General features: G+C 41.1%; 1 protein-coding gene and 1 pseudogene across 2 annotated transcripts in view; one reads left to right on the plus strand and one right to left on the minus strand.

Annotated features, from left to right (window-relative positions):
• ZFAND3 (zinc finger AN1-type containing 3) overlaps positions 1-20,450 on the plus strand; it is a 391,008-nt gene that overhangs the window by 36,397 nt on the left and 334,161 nt on the right. The window lies entirely within an intron of this gene.
• LOC139440035 (glycoprotein-N-acetylgalactosamine 3-beta-galactosyltransferase 1 pseudogene) lies at positions 2,821-4,700 on the minus strand (annotated as a pseudogene).

Consider the following 20,450-nt stretch of genomic DNA (forward strand, 5'->3'; position numbering starts at 1 on the left):
TTCACTTCAGTTATTGTGGTCCTCAACTCCAATATATTTATTTGGTTCCTTGTTAAATTTTCTATCTCTTTATTGAGATTCTCATATTCATGCATTGTTTTCCTGATATCCTTAGTTCTTTCTTTGTGTTTTCCTTTATCTCCTTGAGCATATTAACATCATTTTTTAAAAAAAGTGTTTCTTTGATATGTCCAAAGTGTGATCTTTGTTGATGGTTTCTGCATTTTTGTCTTGTTCATTTTGATGTGTCATTTCCTGTTACATTATCTTGCTTTCTTTTGTTGCACCCTGTGCATTTTATTATTTCGTTGTGCCAACTTTGGGATTTAGTCCCTGAGCTGTCTGTTAACTTTGTATCCAGCTAGTTATATGACAATTTTCTTTGCTTGCCAGGAGCTAACAAAAACAATGCAAAACACACCTTTCAGAGTCCTTGCATATTGGCTCTGTGTTGTCTGGTGCTCTTCTTCAGTATTTAGCCCTCCTGTCAAGAACACCAGCCCAAGGCAAGAGTGAAATGCAGGGTCCTCTCTGTCTTTTCTTTATTATTATTATTTTTTAAAGATTTATTTATTTAATTCCCCCCCCTCCCCCGGTTGTCTGTTCTCTATGTCTGTTTGCTGCGTCTTGTTTCTTTGTCCGCTTCTGTTGTCGTCAGCAGCACGGGAAGTGTGGCGGTGCCATTCCTGGGCAGGCTGCACTTTCTTTCGCTTGGCGGCTCTCCTTACAGGGCACACTCCTTGCGCGTGGGGCTCCCCTAGGCGGGGGACACCTCTGCGTGGCGCGGCACTCCTTGCGTGCATCAGCACTGCACATGGGCCAGCTCCACACGGGTCAAGGAGGCCTGGGGTTTGAACCGCGGACCTCCCATGTGGTAGACGGACGCCCTAACCACTGGGCCAAGTCCGTTTCCCTCTCTCTGTCTTTTCTGAACCTGTGCCTTGTCCTGGGCTTGTGCTAGCTAGTAGCCATAGGAATTCCCCAGTTTATAGGAATCAAAATGTCCCTATGGGGAAGCATATGTGGCTCAAGTGATATGGCCCCTGCCTACCATAGGAGAGAATCCAGGTTCTATCCCTGGGGCCTGCTGGTGAAAAAGAAGAAGAGAAAACATGCCTACTCAGCAAGTGAGTGCCCGTGTGACGAGCTGAGGGCCTGCGTGGTGAGCTGAGTGCCTGCGTGGCGAGATGAGTGCCCGTGTGAGTGCCTGCATAGTGAGTCAAGTGCCCATGCAGTGAACTGAGTGCCCGCGTGGTGAGCCAAGTGCCCCCACAAGTGCCCATATGGCAAGCCAGTGCTCATGTGGCAAGCTGAGTGCCTGTGCAGTGAGCCGTGGCTGCACAAGTGAGTCATGCAGCAAGGTGATGATGCAACAAGGGAGAGAGGAAGGGGAGAGTCAACGTGAAGCACAGTAGAAACCAGGAACTGAGGTGGCACGGCTGACAGGGCACCTCTGTCCACATCAGCGGTCCCCAGGATTGAATCCTGGTGAATCCTAGAGAAGAAAAAATGAGAAGAGAAGATGAAAAGAGAAATAGATCCAGAAGGTCACACAGCGAATGGACACAGACAGCAAAAACAAGGGGGGGGGGGGCAGGAGAGAAGAGGGGAAGGGGAAGGGGAGGAAAATAAATCTTTAAAAAAAATGTCTCTATGAAATGGACATTCTCACCCTACTCCCTGTGTATTGTATGTCTTAAAGGTGGTAATCCTTTACTCCAGGGATTTTAGTTTCCTGTGCTGTCTTAAGAAGATACCATGAGTGGGTCATTTAAACAATGGTAATTTATTTGCTCATGGTTTTGTTTTTTTCTAACATTTAGTTTTTATTTATTTCTCTCCCCTTTCCCCCCGTCAGTTGTCTGCTCTTTGTGACCATTCACTGTGTGTTTTTCTGTGTCCGCTTGTGTTCTTGTCAGCGGCACTGGGAAACTGTGTCTCTTTGTTGTTTCATCTTGCAACATCAGCCCTCTGTGTGTGGGGCACCACTCCTGGGCCGGCTGCGCTTTTTTCACATGGGACAGCTTTCCTTACGGGGTGCACTCCTTGCACGTGGGACTCCCCTACTCGGGGGACACCCCTGTGTGGTATGGCACTCCTGGTGCACATCAGCACTGCATGTGTGCCAGCTGAACCACATGGGTCAGGAGGCCTTGGGTTTGAACCCTGGACCTCCCATGTGATAGGTGGACTTTCGGTTGAGCCAAATCCACTTCCCTGCTCATCGTTTTGAGGCTGAAAGAAAGTCCAAATAAAGGCATCCTCAAGGTGATGCTTTCTTCCTAAAGACTGGTGTTCTGGGGCTAGCTGCTGGCAATCTTTGAGCCTTGGCTCCTTTGTCACATTGCAGTACACATGGCAGCCTTTTCTGACCTCTCTGTTCTTTTCTGGGTTCCCTTGAATTCCACCTTCTTGCTTCTGTGGCTATCTTTTACCTTGTCTGAATTTCATTCTGCTTATAAAGCACTCCAGAAATAGGAGTAAGACCCATTCTAATTGGGCCAAATCTTAACTGAAGTAATCTCCTTAAAAGGTCCACTTATAATGCATTCACACCCACAAAAATGGATTAGATTTAAGAACATGTTTTTCTGGGGATACATACAGTTTTTCAAACTACCACACCAGGCCACTTGGACTTGTTTCTTTTATTTCAAAGTATGTTTTAATGACAAATGACAAGTATTATTTGTATGCCACCTTTTTCTGGAAGAGATACTGCTAATTATAAATAATTACAGGAAAAATTTCATTAGGCAAACAATGTGTGTGTGTATGGGGTGGGGTTTGTTTCATTTATGTCTAACTACAAATACAAACTCACATCTTGAGTTTACAAACAACACTGAGTGGCAGTAGTTTAACTGTTTTAGTTTCTTAGGACAAGAATAAGCAACATCAAGAATAAGCAACACAACCTTTTTTCTAGTGTCTCTACCTGGCACCATTAAAAACACAAATTCTTTTGTTTATTACTGTAGCAAAAGCACATTTTAACGGACTTCACCGTTCATTTAAAGCTTCATTTTACAGTTATTCATATAAAAGATTTCTAGTATGGAATGTTATTTAGAAATAATTCTTCACTGGGATTCTAGTGTTCTAGATTAGAAATGTAGAAGTCCTTTATTGCAGTGTCATACATTTTACTTCTGTTCATTCATATTTTTCTTTCAGAGGTTGTCTAATTTTAATTTTGGATCATCCTTTTTTGTATGTTTCACTGCTTATTTCCTTTAATATGTTCTCCTGGTAAGGCAGGTTGATATCTGTATAAATAGCCATATGGACGAAGATGATGAATGAGGTATTCTAACTTATACATAGAGTATCAGTGTAATGAAAAGAAATCGCAAGAGTAGAACAGCATCGGAAGCCCTCTACAGGTAGATAATAGTTACAATTCCAGTACCAGAAGATTTTGTTTGAGGACAAAGGTATGAAAAGTTTCCTTTCCAGTGTATCTGTAGAATCTCCTGCTTCTACGCTTATAATTTCCATGTATCTCCCCAGTGCTAAATGTTATGGAGGATCTTGGTGTACACTTGTCCATTTTTGAAAGATTTATTTTATTTATTCCTCCTTCCCTCCCTTATCTGCTCTCTTGTGTCCATTCACTGTGTTCTTCTGTGTCTGCTTGCATTCTCAGTGGGACTGGGAATCTGTGCCTCTTTTTTGTTGTGTCATCTTGCTGCGTCAGCTCTCCACGTGTGTGGCGCCACTCCTGGGCAGGCTGTGTTTTTTTCGTGTAGGGCGGCTCTCCTTGCAGGGTGCACTCCTTGCGCGTGGGGCTTCCCTGCATGGGGGGACATCCCTGCGTGGCATGGCACTCCTTGTGTGCAACAGCACTGTGCATGGGCCAGCTCACCACACAGGCCAGGAGGCCCTGGGTTTGAACTCTGGACCTTCTATATGGTAGGCAGATGCTCTTACTAGTTGAGCCACGTTTGCTTCCCCATTTGTCCATTTTAAATGCATCAACAAATCTCCTTGAGGCTTCCTTGCTCAATATATATCCTGCTTCACCATTCAATGTTAGTCCTGCTTTACAAAGGGCTTAAATTTTCTCCCTAAGTGAATAGGTTTTTCAGGATCATATTTTGAAAGAAGGCCTCCCAAATTGTCTTCTGTGACCCATGTATCATCATCTGCTTTCAGAAACCAATCAGGGTCTTCTAAATAATGGTCATAAACATACTGAAAAGCTTTAATTGTTTTCTAGTATAGTTGGTATCTGACTTCTTTGGTTTTTAATTCCACAGTTGGGAAGTCTCTATTTTCTTTTGAACCTGTAAAGAAATCTTTATTTACAACATTGGGCCCATGTAACTTTGACTTATTTGTCCTTTTTCTTTAGATTTTGAGGTCCTGCCATAACCTAGCAAAGAATTTTAATCTTCTGATAGTTTTTCAGTGATATAGTTTTTCAGTGATGTCTGTGTCCTCATCTTCATGTTGGTTGGCAGATATCTGCATTGAAGTTTGTGTGTCCTTCTAAATGACTCTGTCCATTATCATCTGAATGTGTAGGTTGATAATCATTGTGAAGATATTAGGCTGGGTATCACTTTGTTCTTCCAAGAAAATACTAAATAACTGAGAACATTAAAAAAAAAGCCCATTGCTGATCCACAAAGGAAGATTAAAATATTAAGCCAAAATTTAGAGGCCGTTTCCCAGAAGTGTAGTTTTGATATCATTGGTGGCTCCCTTGCCCTTTTGGGGCAGAGATGGGGATGACATGGGGCCAGCTACTGTCCCTCCTTTTCTTTGCCACAGAAGTGATTCAGGATCACTAGCCTGAACTGCCTGCTGCCTCCCAGATCATTTTGGAGCAGTGGCAGTGGTGGCAGCAGCTGAGGCAGGCCTTCTTGCTCTGTCCTTTTATGCAGAGTGTCCAGACTTTGGACTTGTTTCTTATAGTTTCTTACATTGCTTTACATGTAGGCTTCTTCTGCCTGCAGGGCAAGTCCTGGGAGGGGGAGCCCAAGATGATTTTCGTGCTTTAGGCTTTGTCTGCCTCTTGGTAGATTCATACTGACTTACAGGCACCCCATGTGTATAGGGTTTCTCTGCTCCCTCCTGAACAGGCTTGGGCCCCACAATGGGAGCACATGCTGGTCCATACTATGTCTGGTAGGGTGTGGGGGAGGGGCCAAATGCGTTTTCTTAATTCTGCACTAGCCCAGTTACTGCAGCACTTTGTTTTCTGGTTTGAGGAAGATGGCTCTGCCAGTTTTAGCTTGTTTTTCCAAGATTCTATCAGTGGACCATCTTCTTGGTTGACTAAATGTCAGGAAGTGTTTTCTTGTAATCTTTTTTTCTTATCTGTAAGGTTGCTAGTGATGTCTCCTCTTTCATTCCTGAGTCTAGTAATTTAATTCTCTCTTTTTCTTGGTCACTTCAACGAATGGTTTGTCAATTTTATTTTCAGAGAACCAAATTTTGATTTCATTCATTTTCTCTACTATTTTTCTTTTGCCTGTATAATTAATTCCTCCTCTAATCTTTACTATTTCCTTCCTTCTGACTGCTTTAGGAGTAATTTGCTTCCCCCCCCCCATGTTTTAAGATAGAAGGTTAATTTATTGATTTATTTCTTCTTTTTAATATAGATGTTTTACAGATGTAAATTTCCCTATAAGCACTGTATTAGCTGGATCTCATGTAAGTGTTGGTATGTTGTGTTTTCCTTTTAATTTATCTCATAGAATTTTCTGATTTCTCTTTTGATTTCTTCTTTACTTCATATCTTTTTAAAGAAACTATTAGCTCACTTATGCATCAGTATTGGAGCAGTAGTAATTGCTACCAGTTACTGTGTTCCTGTCACTTTACATGTGTACTACCCTAATCCTCATAGTAATTGCCTAGTAAGCAAAAGAGTGGTTGCCAGTTTTATAGATTATGAAACTGAGGCTTAGTTATCCAAGGTTTTATAGCATGTCAGTGTCAGGACCGACTCTCTTCAGAGCTTGTATTCCACCCAATATACTATACTTCCATTCTAACCTACTTTGGAAATAATGATGATTCCTTTAAATAGAAGGCTAAATATATTTATTTTCGTAACTTGCAGGCAATAGCAGAAGTTTGGATGCATTTAATGATAGCTATGTTCTATTCAAATGTAGAATTTCATCCTTTTTTTTACTTAAACATTTGAGGTTTAATTTTACTCCTAAATATTACAAGAACTTTGGCTGGGCAGAAACAGGTTTAGAGGGGATTTTATATTCATATTTTAATATGAAAGCTGATGTATGTCCACGGTTTGCTAAATCTTATTTTAGATGGCCGGTTGCTATGTGAAAGAGCAAGTGTTCATTTTCCTGTTTTTTTTTTTTTTTTTTTAGTTTTTTAGTTTTTAGTTTTTCTGTGTATTTCAGTTGCTTGTGGAGTGGTGAATGAGGAGCCTCTATTGACCCTTTGAAAAATTGGCCAAAGGAATTAGCTTGCATTTCAAGCTTATCAGGTTTTTGTTATTACAGGGGTTGTATAAAGGATGCAGCAAATGCAAATTGTGTCCTTTACAAATTTAGTCAGTAAATGTTTATTATGCAGGCCTTAGGATAAGCTTTGGTCAGCCCTTTGTTTCTTTTTTTTGCTCTATCCAAAGTATGTGGAGGTTGTAAACTATGAGCCTAGAATTTTAGGCTCAGACACACTTTTAGTGAAACTATTTTATCCTTCATTCCTTACTTCCTTAAAAAAAAAAGAGAGAGAAATTGTAAAGTGCTCTTTTATTAAGTATGTCTCAGCATTTTCCAGGTGACCTGTCTTCAAGTATACTATTTCTCATGTGAATGAATTTTCTTAAAGTTGTGGTGAATTTTCTTAGCAGTATAAGGACAGAGAAAAATTTATTCTCAAAACCTGAATGAGGACCTTCATGGGGATCTAAAATGGACAGTATAATTTATAGGATGATACCTGCTTGAATTAAAGACCTTTAAAATTGTTTCTTTGTGTACAAACCTTGGATTTACAAGAGATATTTATGGTGCTCCCACAAGGATGCCACTAAGCCCTTATATTCTCCAGTATTACTTAGGATACTTGAATATGGATGAGATGAAAAACTTCTTCGGTCAGTTGGGAGTTGTAGTTCCTGTGTCATGCAGGTATCCAGATGAGTCAGCCCTAGTCACTGTGAACCAAGTGTTTGTACTGGAGAGTTTTCTTAAATGACCTTACTCATTTATGCTAGTAATATGTTGAAATAATTTTTCCGGGGAAACGGACTTTGGCCCAGTGGTTAGGGCGTCCGTCTACCATATGGGAGGTCCGCGGTTCAAACCCCGGGCCTCCTTGACCCGTGTGGAGCTGGCCATGCGCAGTGCTGATGCGCGCAAGGAGTGCCGTGCCACGCAAGGGTGTCCCCCGCGTGGGGGAGCCCCACGCGCAAGGAGTGCGCCCGTGAGGAAAGCCGCCCAGCGTGAAAAGAAAGAGAAGCCTGCCCAGGAATGGCGCCGCCCACACTTCCCGTGCCGCTGACGACAACAGAAGCGGACAAAGAAACAAGACACAGCAAATAGACACCGAGAACAGACAACCAGGGGAGGGGGGGAAATTAAATAAATAAATAAATCTTTAAAAAAAAAAAAATTTTTCCTTATTCAGTGACACAGTTGGGTTTAAGTGGTTGTTAGTAACATTATGGGATATAATAATATATTACACTTTGGCAGAACTTAACCATTTCAAACAGGTGTACTTTATCTTATTTATCCTCACAGTTTTGTTGTAGGTAGGAGAGATGAGGAAACCAGCTTTCTACTTTAGGCACGGCTGCCTTCACAGGGTTGGTATTATTATTATTATTATTTTATTTTATTTTTTGACCTTCTCAGACCCTTTAATTTCCCATTGGGTTTTTTTTTTTTTTTTCATTTTTTTCCTATTTTTTTTTAAATGTTACATTAAAAAAATATGAGGTCCCCATATACCCTCCACCCCCTTCACCCCACTCCTCTGCCCATAACAACAACCTCCTCCATCATCATGAGACATTCACTGCATTTGGTGAATACATACATCTCTGAGCACCGCTGCACCTCAAGGTCAGTGGTCCACACCATAGCCCACTCTCTCCCACAGTCCACCCAGTGGGCCATGGGAGGACATATTTTTTGAGACATCATTGTCCAAGGCCTGGTCCTTTGCTTTCTAAACCCAGAAACTCTTAAAGAAGGTTTCCTAAGACTTTTGGAGAAGTGATTCTGTTAACCAAACTTGTGAACACAATTATTTACTAAAAACCAGAAATAAAAGCAGGATTAATTATATTTATATAAGTGTGGGACCAACTGATAAAATATTTTAGGATACACTTTGTCTTTGACTATAATGTTTGAATCCGTTATACATTTGTCTCAGTCTAGAGTATCCATTTTGTGATTTTGAGTTACCTGAGAAACAGTTGGTAATCAGAAGGTCATTTGGTGATTAAGTATCAGCACAGAGGGAACTGGGTGATTTTGAGTAATGTTTCACTCTGCTTATGGAAAAGGGTAATTATTAGTCCCCATTCCAAAGTAGAGACTTCAGATGAGCCTTACTTCCTGGAGTAAAATAGCTGTTTCTGTGGTATATAATTTAGTTTTTCTCCCAACATTTTATCATGAAAACTTTAAAACAGGTAAACTAAAAGAATTGTACAAAATTGTACGCTCATTACACACCTCCTAGATTCTGTAGTATTTTGCACTGCTTTTCTATCCATCTCATTATCCAGCTATTAATCCATCTTATTTTGATTCTTTTCCAAATAAATTGCAGACATCAGTATATTTTACCACCACACACTTCAGAAGTCATATTATTAATTGGATTTTAACATTTGTTTTGTTTTTTTGAAGTACAATTATATATAGTGAATAATTTAAGTATACTATTCAGTGAGTTTTGACAAATACATATATCTTTGTAACCCAACCTCTATCAACGTATATACTATTAAGTGTTGTATTGAATTATATTTTACTATCACTCAAGAAAATTCCCTCATGTCCCTTCTCAGTCAGTCTGCCTACTCTTCCTCCTCCCTCCTCAGATCTCCCTACCACTAGTCTTTTTTTCCTCCTCCCTGCCATAAATTAGATTTGCTTGTTCTAGAAAGTTAAATACATGGAATCATATAGTATGTACTCTATTGTATAAGGGTTCTTTTACTTGATGTAATGTTTTTGAGATTCATCAGTGTATTTCAGTAGTTCATTCCTTTTTTATCACATATTGTCTTCTATTATTTGACTAACCACAGTTTTGTAATTTTCTTTTTAAATAAAAACAGTAATAATGTAAGTCACTTAGCCAACATTTTAATCTGACAACAGTAAGTAGACTAGAATAGATTCTAATTTTCTTAAAAAAGTTTATATTCCTGCCTTGATTTCTTTAGTTGTCTTTTTTTTTTTTTTTTTAGATTTTTAAAAAATTTTTATTTATTTAATTCCCCTCCCCTCCCCCGGTTGTCTGTTTTCTGTGTCTTTTTGCTGCGTCTTGTTTCTTTGTCCGCTTCTGTTGTCGTCAGCGGCACGGGAAGTGGCGGCGCCATTCCTCGGCAGGCTGCTCCCTCCTTCGCGCTGGGCAGCTCTCCTTATGGGTGCACTCCTTGCGCGTGGGGCTCCCCTACGCGGGGGACACCCCTGTGTGGCAGGGCACTTCTTGCGCACATCAGCACTGCGCATGGGCCAGCTCCACACGGGTCAAGGAGGCCCGGGGTTTGAACCGCGGATCTCCCATGTGGTAGACGGACGCCCTAACCACTGGGCCAAAGTCCGTTTCCCTCTTTAGTTGTCTTGATTTGTTTTTGTATTTCCCGTCACATTTCCAGGCTCTGATTAAATACCTGTAAGACTTTTCCTGATCCACCTAGTACACTCATGTTGACTTCATTTGTTCCTTTTATAGCACTGGCTAATCGAGTGTACATGTACGGGTTCTTTGTAAGCTGTTAAAAGGATGGGACCATCTCAGTCATCTTTATGTCCTCTACAGTGCTTCACATCATGCTTTGCTTAAATTAAATGTGTTGAGTGAGGGATATTCCTAGGTGCACAATACTCTACTAAACCTGAGGCTTAGCAGAAACTAGCAAGTCTTATTAAAATGGAAAGTTCCAATGTGAAGTCATGAGTAAAACAATTGAGCACCTAATAATAGCTGCTATTTCTACCGCACTGTGTAGTATACAAACTCTTTTATATTAAATTGCATACTTTTTTTTAAGAGTTATTTTTTTATTCCCTCCCCCTCCCCATTGTCTGCTCTGTGTCCATTCACTGTACATTCTTCTGTGTCTACTTGTCTTCTCCTTAGGCGGTACCAGGAACCAATCCTAGGACCTTCCTTAGTGGGAGAGAGGTGCTCAATCTCTTGCGCCACCTCAGCTCCCTGGTCTTCTGCATCTCTTATTATCTCTCCTTTGTGTCTCTTTTTGTTGTGTTATCTTGCTGCTCCAGCTCTCCGCTTGGGTCATCTTGCTGCTCAGGCCAGCACTCCTGTGTGTAGGCCAGCACTCTGCTTGGGCCAGCTTGCCATGAGGGCCAGCACTCCTTTCGGGCCAGCTCTCTGCGCGGGTTGGCTTGCCTTCACCAGGAGGCCCCAGGAATCTAACCCTGGACCTCACATATGATAGATGGGAGCCCAGTCACTTGAGCCACATCCGTTTCCCTAATTGCATACTTTGGCTATCCTTGGAGGGATACAAGCAGTTCCTCTCCTTAACAAATTAGTGAAAAAAAAATCTAGAAAGTAGAAAAAAGAAGTGCTATTCAATTCCTAGATTATTCTCTAGCATTTCGTCAATTGGTATTTACATTTCTATACTACAATTTTCAGCCGCATCCCCATTTATAAACTAGCTGTTAGTCATTTTGTGTTACCATCCACTCTATACATTTCCACACTTTTACAGTAAAGCTAATGAAAACTTCTACATACATTAAACATCAGTAGTCCATCTCAGTCCTCCTCTTATCTCCTTTAAGAATCCACCACCTACAACCAGATCTTAAAGATATTTTCCTACATTTTCTTCTAGAAGTTTTATGGTTCTTGCTTTTATTTTTAGGTTTTTGATCCATTTTGAGTTAATTTTTGGATAAGGTGTGAGATAGGGTTCCTCATTCCTTCTTTTGGCTATGGATATCCAGTTTTTTCAGCACCATTTGTTGAATGGAGTTCTGCCCGAGCTGGGTCAGCTTGACAGGCTAGTCAAAAATCACTTGACCGTACATGTGAGGGTCTGTTTCTGAACCATCAGTTTGGTTCCGTTGTTTTATGTGTCTCTCATTATGCCAGTATCATGCTATTTTTACCATTGTAGCTAGGTAATGTGACTTAAAGTCTGGAGATGAGAATTCTTCAACTTCTCTTTTCCTTTTTAAGATGTTTATGGCTATTCATGACCCTTTACCCTTCCAAATAAATTTGATAATCGTGTTTCCAATTTATTTAAAAAATGCTGGTGGAATTTTTATCAGGATTGTATTGAATCTGTTTATCAGTTTGAGTAGAATTAACATCTTAATGATATTTAGTCTTCTAATCCATGAACATGGCATGTTCTTCCAATTATTTAGTCCTTTTTTGATTTAACGTTAAGTTGTAGTTTTCTAAATACAAGTGCTTTACATTGTTGGTTAAGTTTATTCCTGAATATTTGGGTTTTCTCTATCATATTTTATTTTTACCACTCTTTTCACTCTTTTAGTTACTTTTATTGATATAGTCTTCATTTCTAGATGCTTTTCCAGGCCCATCCTGTCGGTTCTTTTCAGGCCCTAGCATACCCTTTAGTATTTCCTGAAAATCTGGTCTCTTTGTTAGAAATTCTCTCAGTTTCTGTTTATCTGTGAATATTCTAAACTTGCCATCATTTTTTCAAAGATAATCTTGCCAGATATAAGATTCTTGACTGGAAATTTTTTTCTTGTAGTATCTTAAATATATCATACCACTGTCTTCTTGCCTCCATGGTTTCTGGTGAGAAATCAGCATTTAATCTTATTGGGTATCCTTTATATGTTATGCATTGCTTTTCTCTTGCTGTTCTCAGAATTCTCTCTTACTTTGGCATTTGACATTCTGATTAGTATGTGTCTTGGAGTTGGTCTGTTCAGATTTTTTTTTTGAATGGGAGTATGTTGTGCTTCTTGGACATGGAGATCTATGTCCTTCAATAGGGTTGGGAAATTTTCTCCCATTATTTATTCATATATTTTTCCTACCTCTTTTCCCTTCTTTTCTCCTTCTGGGAACACCTGTGACACGTATGTTTGCATGACTCTTGGCTGTCATTTAGTTACCTGAGACCTTATTCAATTTTTTCTGTTTTTTGCCTGTTCTTTCATATGTTCACTTTCAGAGGCCCTTTCTTCAAGCTCACCAATCCTTTCTTCTGCCTCTTCAAATCTACTATTACATGATTCCAGTATATTTTAAATTTCATTTATTGTGCCTTTCATTCCCAAAAGATCTGCTATTTTTCTTTGTATGCTTTCAAATTCTTCTTTGCACTCATCCAGTGTCTTCTTAATACCCTTTTTAAAAAATAGATCTGTTTTGTTTTTTTTTCAAGATTTATTTATTTCTCTTCCCTTCCCCCTATTGTCTGCTCTCTATGTCCATTTGCTATGTGTACTTCTGCGTCTGCTTGCATTATCTGGTAGCACTGAGAAACAGTGTTTCTTTTTTGTTGTGTCATCTTACTGCACCAACTCTCTGTGTGTGTAGCACCACTCTGGGCAGGCTGTGCTTTTTTCACGTGGGGTGGCTCTCCTTGCAGAGTACACTCCTTGTGCGTGGGGCACCCCTATGCAGGGGAACCCCTGTGTGGCACAGCACTCCTTGCATGCGACAGCACTGTGCATGGGCCAGCTTATCACATGGCTCAAAAGGCCCTGGGGATTGAACCCTGGACCCTCCATATGGTAGACGGATGCTCTATCAGTTGAGCTACGTCTGCTTCCCCTTAATATCCTTTATCTCTTCAGTCATCTAATTGAATTTTTTAAGGAGATTTGTTTGAACATCTGTGATTAGTTGTCTCAATTCCTTTATGTCATCTGGAGGCTTACCTTGTTCCTTTATCTGGGCCATAGCTTCCTGTTTCTTGGTGTGGATTGTAATTTTTTGTTGGTGTCTTGGCATCTGGCTTACTAGAGTATTTATTCTGGGTGCAGTTTTCTTTTTAGTTTAGGGCTTCCTGCCCATTCTCATTGCTGATTGTGCAGTAGGAGCCAAGGATGTGGTTGGTGCTATAATCTGTGGAGGCTCAAGCTGCCCTCATTGCCACAGGGACTGATGAAGCTCCCAACTTTCTCCTTTGCTGCGGTTAGGGACATAGTCACAGCTATGTGGAATAATCCAAGTTTGTAGGCCTAGATTGTAGTTGCCCAGAGAGACCGATGAACCTTCATGCCCCTTTCTCCCTACCTGGGACAGGATGGAGCTGCAGGAGTGGACAGCAATCTATGCAGTACAGGTCCAAGATGACCACAGTTGCCCTGGTAGACTTCCAGTTTTCAGTCTGTGCCAGCCAAAGGCACCTGCAGTTACCTGGATAGGCTGGTGCAGGGCCCGCCAGCCTCCTCCCTGCCATAGGTGGGACTGATGCCTAGGCTAGGGTTGCAGGCTGATCTGAGTGAAAGAAACTGGTCCCTACCATCCTTGTGATGTTTGGTCTACCGGGCTTCCCCTTATGCCTGGGGTGGAGTCAAAATGGAGGCTACTGGCCTCTTTCCAACTTGAACAGATTCAAACTTCAGTTGTTCTTAGGGTTATACCTTAGTCAGCCAAATTAACTAATCAAAGGCTGAAATCGGTGCCCAACCATCTCCTCCTCCCCTGTTTTTGGGAAATGGAGCTTCCAATTCCAGCCACAGAATAGCTCCTGGGGCAGCTTGTCCTCCACGTCATGGCTTGTGATTTCCCAGGGAGGCTGGTGCAGGTCCCCCCAGCTTCCTCCCTGCCCGAGTTGGGGCTGGGTCTTAGGCTGGAGCTGCAATATGATCTGGATGGAAAGAAGCTGGTCCCCACCAGCACTGTGATTTTCAGTCCTCCCCTCTTCCCCTTGTGCCCAGCACAGAGTTAAGATGGTGGCTCCCGGCCCCTTTCTGCTTTGGACAGGCTCAAATGTTAGCTGTTCTCAGGATTATACTTTAGCCTGCTGAATTTACTCATCAGTAGCTGAAGTCGGGGCTCAACTATCTCTTCCTCCCCTTTTTTTGGGAAGTGGAGCTTTCAATTCCAGCTGCGGAACAGCTCCCTAGGTGGCTTATTCCTCCAGTGGAGGATGGGCACCGGCCTCCGTGAGTCTTCCCTGCAGATGGGCGGTCTCCTCCTTCCATTCCTTCAAGGATGTTGCAGGATGCTCTTCTGGTCTCTTGGAGCCCCCAAATAGGTGCTTCAGATGGCTCTGGGTGATTACAAACTGCCTGGTAGCAGGAGCTGAATCTAGGAGCTCCTTACTCCACTTCCATCTTGCTGGTTGTAAGAATATTTTTTAATAATGGTTTTTACATTTTTAAATGGTTGAAGAAAAATAATACTTCTGTATGCGTGAAAATTATATGAAATCCAAATTTCAATTCCATTAATAGTTTTTTAGAACACAGTCCCTTTCATTCTTTTTTTTTTTTTTTTAACTTCTTGTTGATGGCTGCTTTCTTGCTCCAGGGGCAGAATTGAGTAGTTGTAATAGAGACCATGTGGCCATGAAGCCTAAAATATTTACAGAAAATGTTTGCCAACCCCTGCCTTACAGCATTAGTACTTTATTCTGTCCTGTGGCACCTCAATTGAGAAGGCTAAGATTACCAACGAAGACACTTGTTAGATGGCAGCAATATTTTTTTTGTATTTAAGAGCAGTGTGTGTATTACAGTTGTTTCAGCATTTGATTGTTTTTGCTCTGGACTGATGTTCTTTATCACTTGGCTTTGACAATTGCAGCCTGAATTGGCTACCCTGGTTTTCTTTTGTTCTGTCGTGCTCAGCTAGACTAATCCATTGTATTTGACACTTTAAAAATACCTTTTTCTAATGGCTTACATTGAGATTTGCTTTTGAGAAGATGCACTAATTGGCAGCTCCACACTGGACAGATTGAGGCCAGGTAAAGCCTGTAGGTGCCTGTCAGGCAGCAGTGAAGTTTAAATACACCTGCTGCCAACACAAGGGAATTTATTATCATTTTCATTTTTTTAATGAACGAAGCATCATTAGATTTCTGGAGCTGTAGCACTGAATGGGGAAACTGAGTATTCTACCTTTGTAGAGTATTGCCTTTGTTTTTGTAACCTCCTCTTAAATAACTCTTTGCTAACCTCTCTCTGGCTTTGGTTAAAGTTGTTCCTCTGCTAAGTTTTTAATTAGGAAATGCAGAAATAGAAGTGCTTGAGTTGTAACTTTAAACTTGCTACCGAACTGTTAAATTGGAGAGGGAGAGGTCTGGCTTAGAATGTGACAGAGTTTATTGATGAAGACATGTTTAAAAAATGGGGGACGGAGATGTGTTTGCTGCCTTAATGCTGGCAGTTTTGTAGTATATGAAGCTAAAGACAATTATAGACAAGGATAAGAGAATTGTTAAGAAGACAGCTGCCAACTTCTCTCTTTAAACTTCTATTTTGCATGAAACTTTTATAACTTTGATCTGGTTTTGACAAGTGAGGTTCTTCAACATCATGTTTTCCTGTAGAAGTGGATCTTTAAATGAAAAATCCACCCCAAGGTTCGACAGTAGAAGTCGTAAGGCTTGTCAGCCAACAGTGTTGTATTTTTCGGATAATTAAAATAAACTTCCTTGCAAGTTGTAATGAATGAGCTCAGATTGCACATTTTTACTGCCCATCAGTAGTAGCAACAGACAGCCAGAAGTTTGGAGCGAAGATGGACGAGAGTTGGAGAGAAAGTAGAGGGTACAGGTGCACAACATCCTGGGACTAGTGCTTTCCTGGTAGAGTTGCTTTGTGCTTTTTTCCTTTCTCTCCCACCCTTTCTTTATTTTTTATTTTTTTTAAAGATTTATTTATTTATTTAATTTCCCCCCCTCCCCTGGTTGTCTGTTCTCGGTGTCTATTTGCTGCGTCTTGTTTCTTTGTCCGCTTCTGTTGTCGTCAGCGGCACGGGAAGTGTGGGCGGCGCCATTCCTGGGCAGGCTGCTCTTTCTTTTCACGCTGGGCGGCTCTCCTCACGGGCGCACTCCTTGCGCGTGGGGCTCCCCCACGCGGGGGACACCCTTGCGTGGCACGGCACTCCTTGCGCGCATCAGCGCTGCGCATGGCCAGCTCCACACGGGTCAGGGAGGCCCGGGGTTTGAACCGCGGACCTCCCATATGGTAGACGGACGCCCTAACCACTGGGCCAAAGTCCGTTTCCCATCCCACCCTTTCTTTATAAAGGAGGGAAGTAATTTACAAACATTTATCTTCCCCAGATGAATTGCCTCATTTAATAGTTTTTGCTTTTGCCATTAGTATTTTGATTTTGTTTACAGCTTGAATGTAATAAGATGAAATAGAGTTAGGATACAGAAAAATGTCGGGCAGCTGGTAGACTTAATTTAAGTGACTGGAGGGAGGAAGCCTGATGGTCCTTAGGAAGGGATGAGTGAGGGTTTGTGGACTCTGCCACCCTCTTCTTTCCTTTTCTGTTATCTCACCTAGGTGTGTTCTCTTTCTCTGATCCCAGCCCTTTCTATGTGCTCCCTTCTCCACCTTGGTGCTGCTGCCACTACCTCCACTGCAGGTACCTGTAAAATGGCTGTTTTGTTGCTAAGTTGAATAATCTGAGTTGAACAGTGGATTCTTAGAGAGAACATTGTGTTCACCCTGGGCACAGTCCCAGGTTTACTGGAGTAGTAGGTTAGTTTCTGACCCTTGATTATCTTATCAAAAACAGAAGATAGAAGTAAAACTTGGATGATCAAAGCATATAACCAGTGGTAGTTGTAAATAAGTGTTAACAGAGCAAGATGGTTTTCTTGTCAGTTTAAGTTTATTGGAGCCAGTCATGACAGGCTTTGTGAAAAGGTGAGGTTTTTCTCTCTGAAGTATAGATTGGCATTAATGAGACTCTTTCACCTGGAGAAATATCTTAATAGGAGAAGCAAGTGAGTTGTATGTAGAGAGTGGGAATCAGTCAGCAAATATTTTACTAAGTGTTTACTTTGTGCCATACATGATTCTAGGTACTGGGGATAGGAGAGCAAGTCCTTGCCTTTGAGTAACCTCTGTGAGTATGATACATCTAGGTTACCTATTGGGGGCAGAGGGCACAGCGGGAGTATAGTGGGAAATAGTATGTTAAGGAATGAAAGTGTCCTTCCACTCTTTGCCCCCCCACTTTTTTTTTTTAAAGCCCATGATAAGTAGTTTTAATATGATTTATGAGATCATGGGGAACTTCTGAAGGACTGTAATATTAATATTTTTTAAACTTTATTTTGTACATTTAATAATTGAAAATATAAACAATTAAAAACTAAAAAAACAGTTAAATAAAAACATCCATTTCTTTATTAGATGTACGGGATACATATAAATTTTTTTAATCATACACTTAAGTTACACAATATATTTAGTTCATAGTGACACAGTCATTATTTATCCTTTTGTGTCTGGCTTGTTTTGCTCAACATAATGTCCTCTAGGTTCATCCATGATGTCATATCGTTTACTACTTCATTTCTTACAGCTGCATAATATTATTGTGTGTATATACCACAGTTTATTCATCGGTTGATTGACACCTGGGTTGTTTGCAACTTTTTGGCAATTGCAAATAATGCTGCTATGAACATTGGTGTGCAGATGTCTGTTGGTGTCGCTGTACTCAGTTCTGGGCATATACTCGGTAGTGGTATTGCAGGGTCGTGTGGCAAGTCTATATTCAACTTCTTTAGAGACTGCCAAACAGTCCTCCACAGTGGCTGTACCACTTTCATTTCCCACGAACAGTGAATAAGTGTTCCTGTCTCTCCACATCCTTTCCAACCCTGTCTGACAGGTGTGAAGTGACATCTCATTGTAGTTTTGATTTGCATTTCCCTAATCATTAGTGATGTTAAGCATTTCATTTTTTTTTTCCTTAAAGATTTTAATTTTTTTATTCCTCCTCCCTTCCCACTCTTCGCTGTCTGTGTCTATTTGCTGTATAATTCTTCTTTGTGTTTCTCTGTTTCTTTCTGTCTTCTTATTTTCTCCTCCAGGCTTCACTGGGATTTGATCCTGGGGATCTCTGATGTAGGAGAGAGTTTCCCTCCCTGTTGCACCACCTCAGTTCCTGGTTTCGGTTGTGACTCACCTTGACTCTACTCTGCGTCTCTCTTTTGTTGTGTCATCATCTTGCTGCACCGTTTCCAGCGTAGGCCTGGCTTGCCTTCACCAGGAGGCCCTGGAGATCGTACTTGGGTCCTCCTGTATGATAGATTTAAACTCAACTGCTTGAGCCACATCTGCTTCCCTTGAGCATTTTTTCATGTGGGTTTTTTTTTTGGTCATTTGTATTTCTTCTTTGGACAAACGTCTATTTGTCCAGTTTAAAAAAATTTTTTTAGAAGCAATATTTTTTATTTAATCTTAGGAAAATGCATCTTTGCAATATTGATACTTAAGTTTATTTGTAATTTACATCCTTTAAATATTATGTAATTTGGTTGAAATATCATCAGACTCAGCATCTTCAAAAAGCAAGTCTCCATAGTTGAAGTCAGTAGAATGTCTAAGAGAAAAAGACAAAATTTCTTTTATCATTGATTAAAAAGTAAGTGATAGGAAAATGATAGGAAACCGGATCTGAGTGCAAACTCCAGGGAACAGTCGGTAAGAAGCTAGGGCCCGTAGTCATACAGCTTCAAGGAAATGAATTCTGCCAATAACCTGAATGTTTTGCCCAGTTTTTAATTGGGCCATTTGTCTTTTTATTGTTGAGTTGTAACATCTCTTTATCTTGGATATTTAACCTTTATGGGATGTGTGATTTCCAAATATTTTCTCCCATTGAGTTGGCTCCCTTTTGACAAAGTCCTCCGAGGTGCAAAAGTGTTTAATTTTGAGGAGGTCCCATTTATCTATTTTTTCTCTTGTGCATGTGCTTTGGATGTAAGGTCTAAGAAACCACCACCCATTGCAAGGTTTTTAAGATGTTTCCCTACATTTTCTTCTATTAGTTTTATGGTCCTGGCTTTTATATTTAGGTCTTTGATTAATTTTTAGTTGATTCTTTTATAGGGAATGAGAAATAGGGGTCCTCTTTTATTCTTTTGGTTATATATCTCCAGTTGAATTGTCCCAGCACCATTTGTTGAAGAGACAGTTTTGTCCCTTTAACATTAACTTGGGGGGAAACGGACTTTGGCCCAGTGGTTAGGGCGTCCGTCTACCACATGGGAGGCCCGTGGTTCAAACCCCGGGCCTCCTTGACCCGTGTGGAGCTGGCCCATGCGCAGTGCTGATGCGCGCAAGGAGTGCCGTGCCACACAGGGGTGTCCCCCGCGTAGGGGAGCCCCACGCGCAAGGAGTGCACCCATAAGGAGAGCCGCCCAGCGCGAAGGAGGGAGCAGCCTGCTGAGGAATGGCGCCGCCCACACTTCCCGTGCCGCTGACGACAACAGAAGCGGACAAAGAAACAAGACGCAGCAAAAAGACACAGAAAACAGACAACCGGGGGAGGGGAGGGGAGTTAAATAAATAAAAATAAATCTTTAAAAAAAAAAAAACATTAACTTGGTAGGTTTGTCAAAAACCAGTTGACTCTATAGGTGAGGGTTTATTTCTGGATTCGCAGTCGTATTCCACTGACTGATGTGTCTATCTTTATGCTAGTACCATGCTGTTTTGACCACTGTAGCTTTGCAATTTGTTTCAAGGTCAGGCAGTGAAATTCCTCCCATGTTGCTTTTCTTTTTTAGAATGCTTTTGGCTCTTTGGGTGCACGTTCTCTTCCAAATGAATTTGGTAATTTCCTTTTCTAGTTCTGTAAAGTAAGCTGTTGGGATTTTGATTGATATTGCTTTGAATCTATAAATCAGTCCCAATCAGATTGACATCTTCACGATATTTATTCTTCCAATCCATAACACAGAATGTCTTTCCATTTGTTTAGGTCTTTTAAAATTTCTTTTAGCATCTTTTTATATTTTTCTGCATATAGGTCTGTACTTCCTTTTTTTTTTTTTAAAGATTTATTTATTTATTTAATTCCCCCCTCCCCTGGTTGTCTGTTCTCTGTGTCTATTTGCTGTGTCTTGTTTCTTTGTTCGCTTCTGTTGTCGTCAGCAGCACGGGAAGTGTGGGTGGCGCCATTCCTGGGCAGGCTGCACTTTTCTTTTGCGCTGGGCGGCTCTCCTTACGGGTGCACTCCCTGCGCATGGGGTTCCCCCACGCGGGGGACACCCCTGCGTGGTGCGGCACTCCTTGCGCGTATCAGCACTGCGCATG

This window comes from Dasypus novemcinctus, chromosome 11 (genome assembly GCF_030445035.2).
Source record: "Dasypus novemcinctus isolate mDasNov1 chromosome 11, mDasNov1.1.hap2, whole genome shotgun sequence".
In the NCBI taxonomy this organism is placed as follows: domain Eukaryota; kingdom Metazoa; phylum Chordata; class Mammalia; order Cingulata; family Dasypodidae; genus Dasypus; species Dasypus novemcinctus.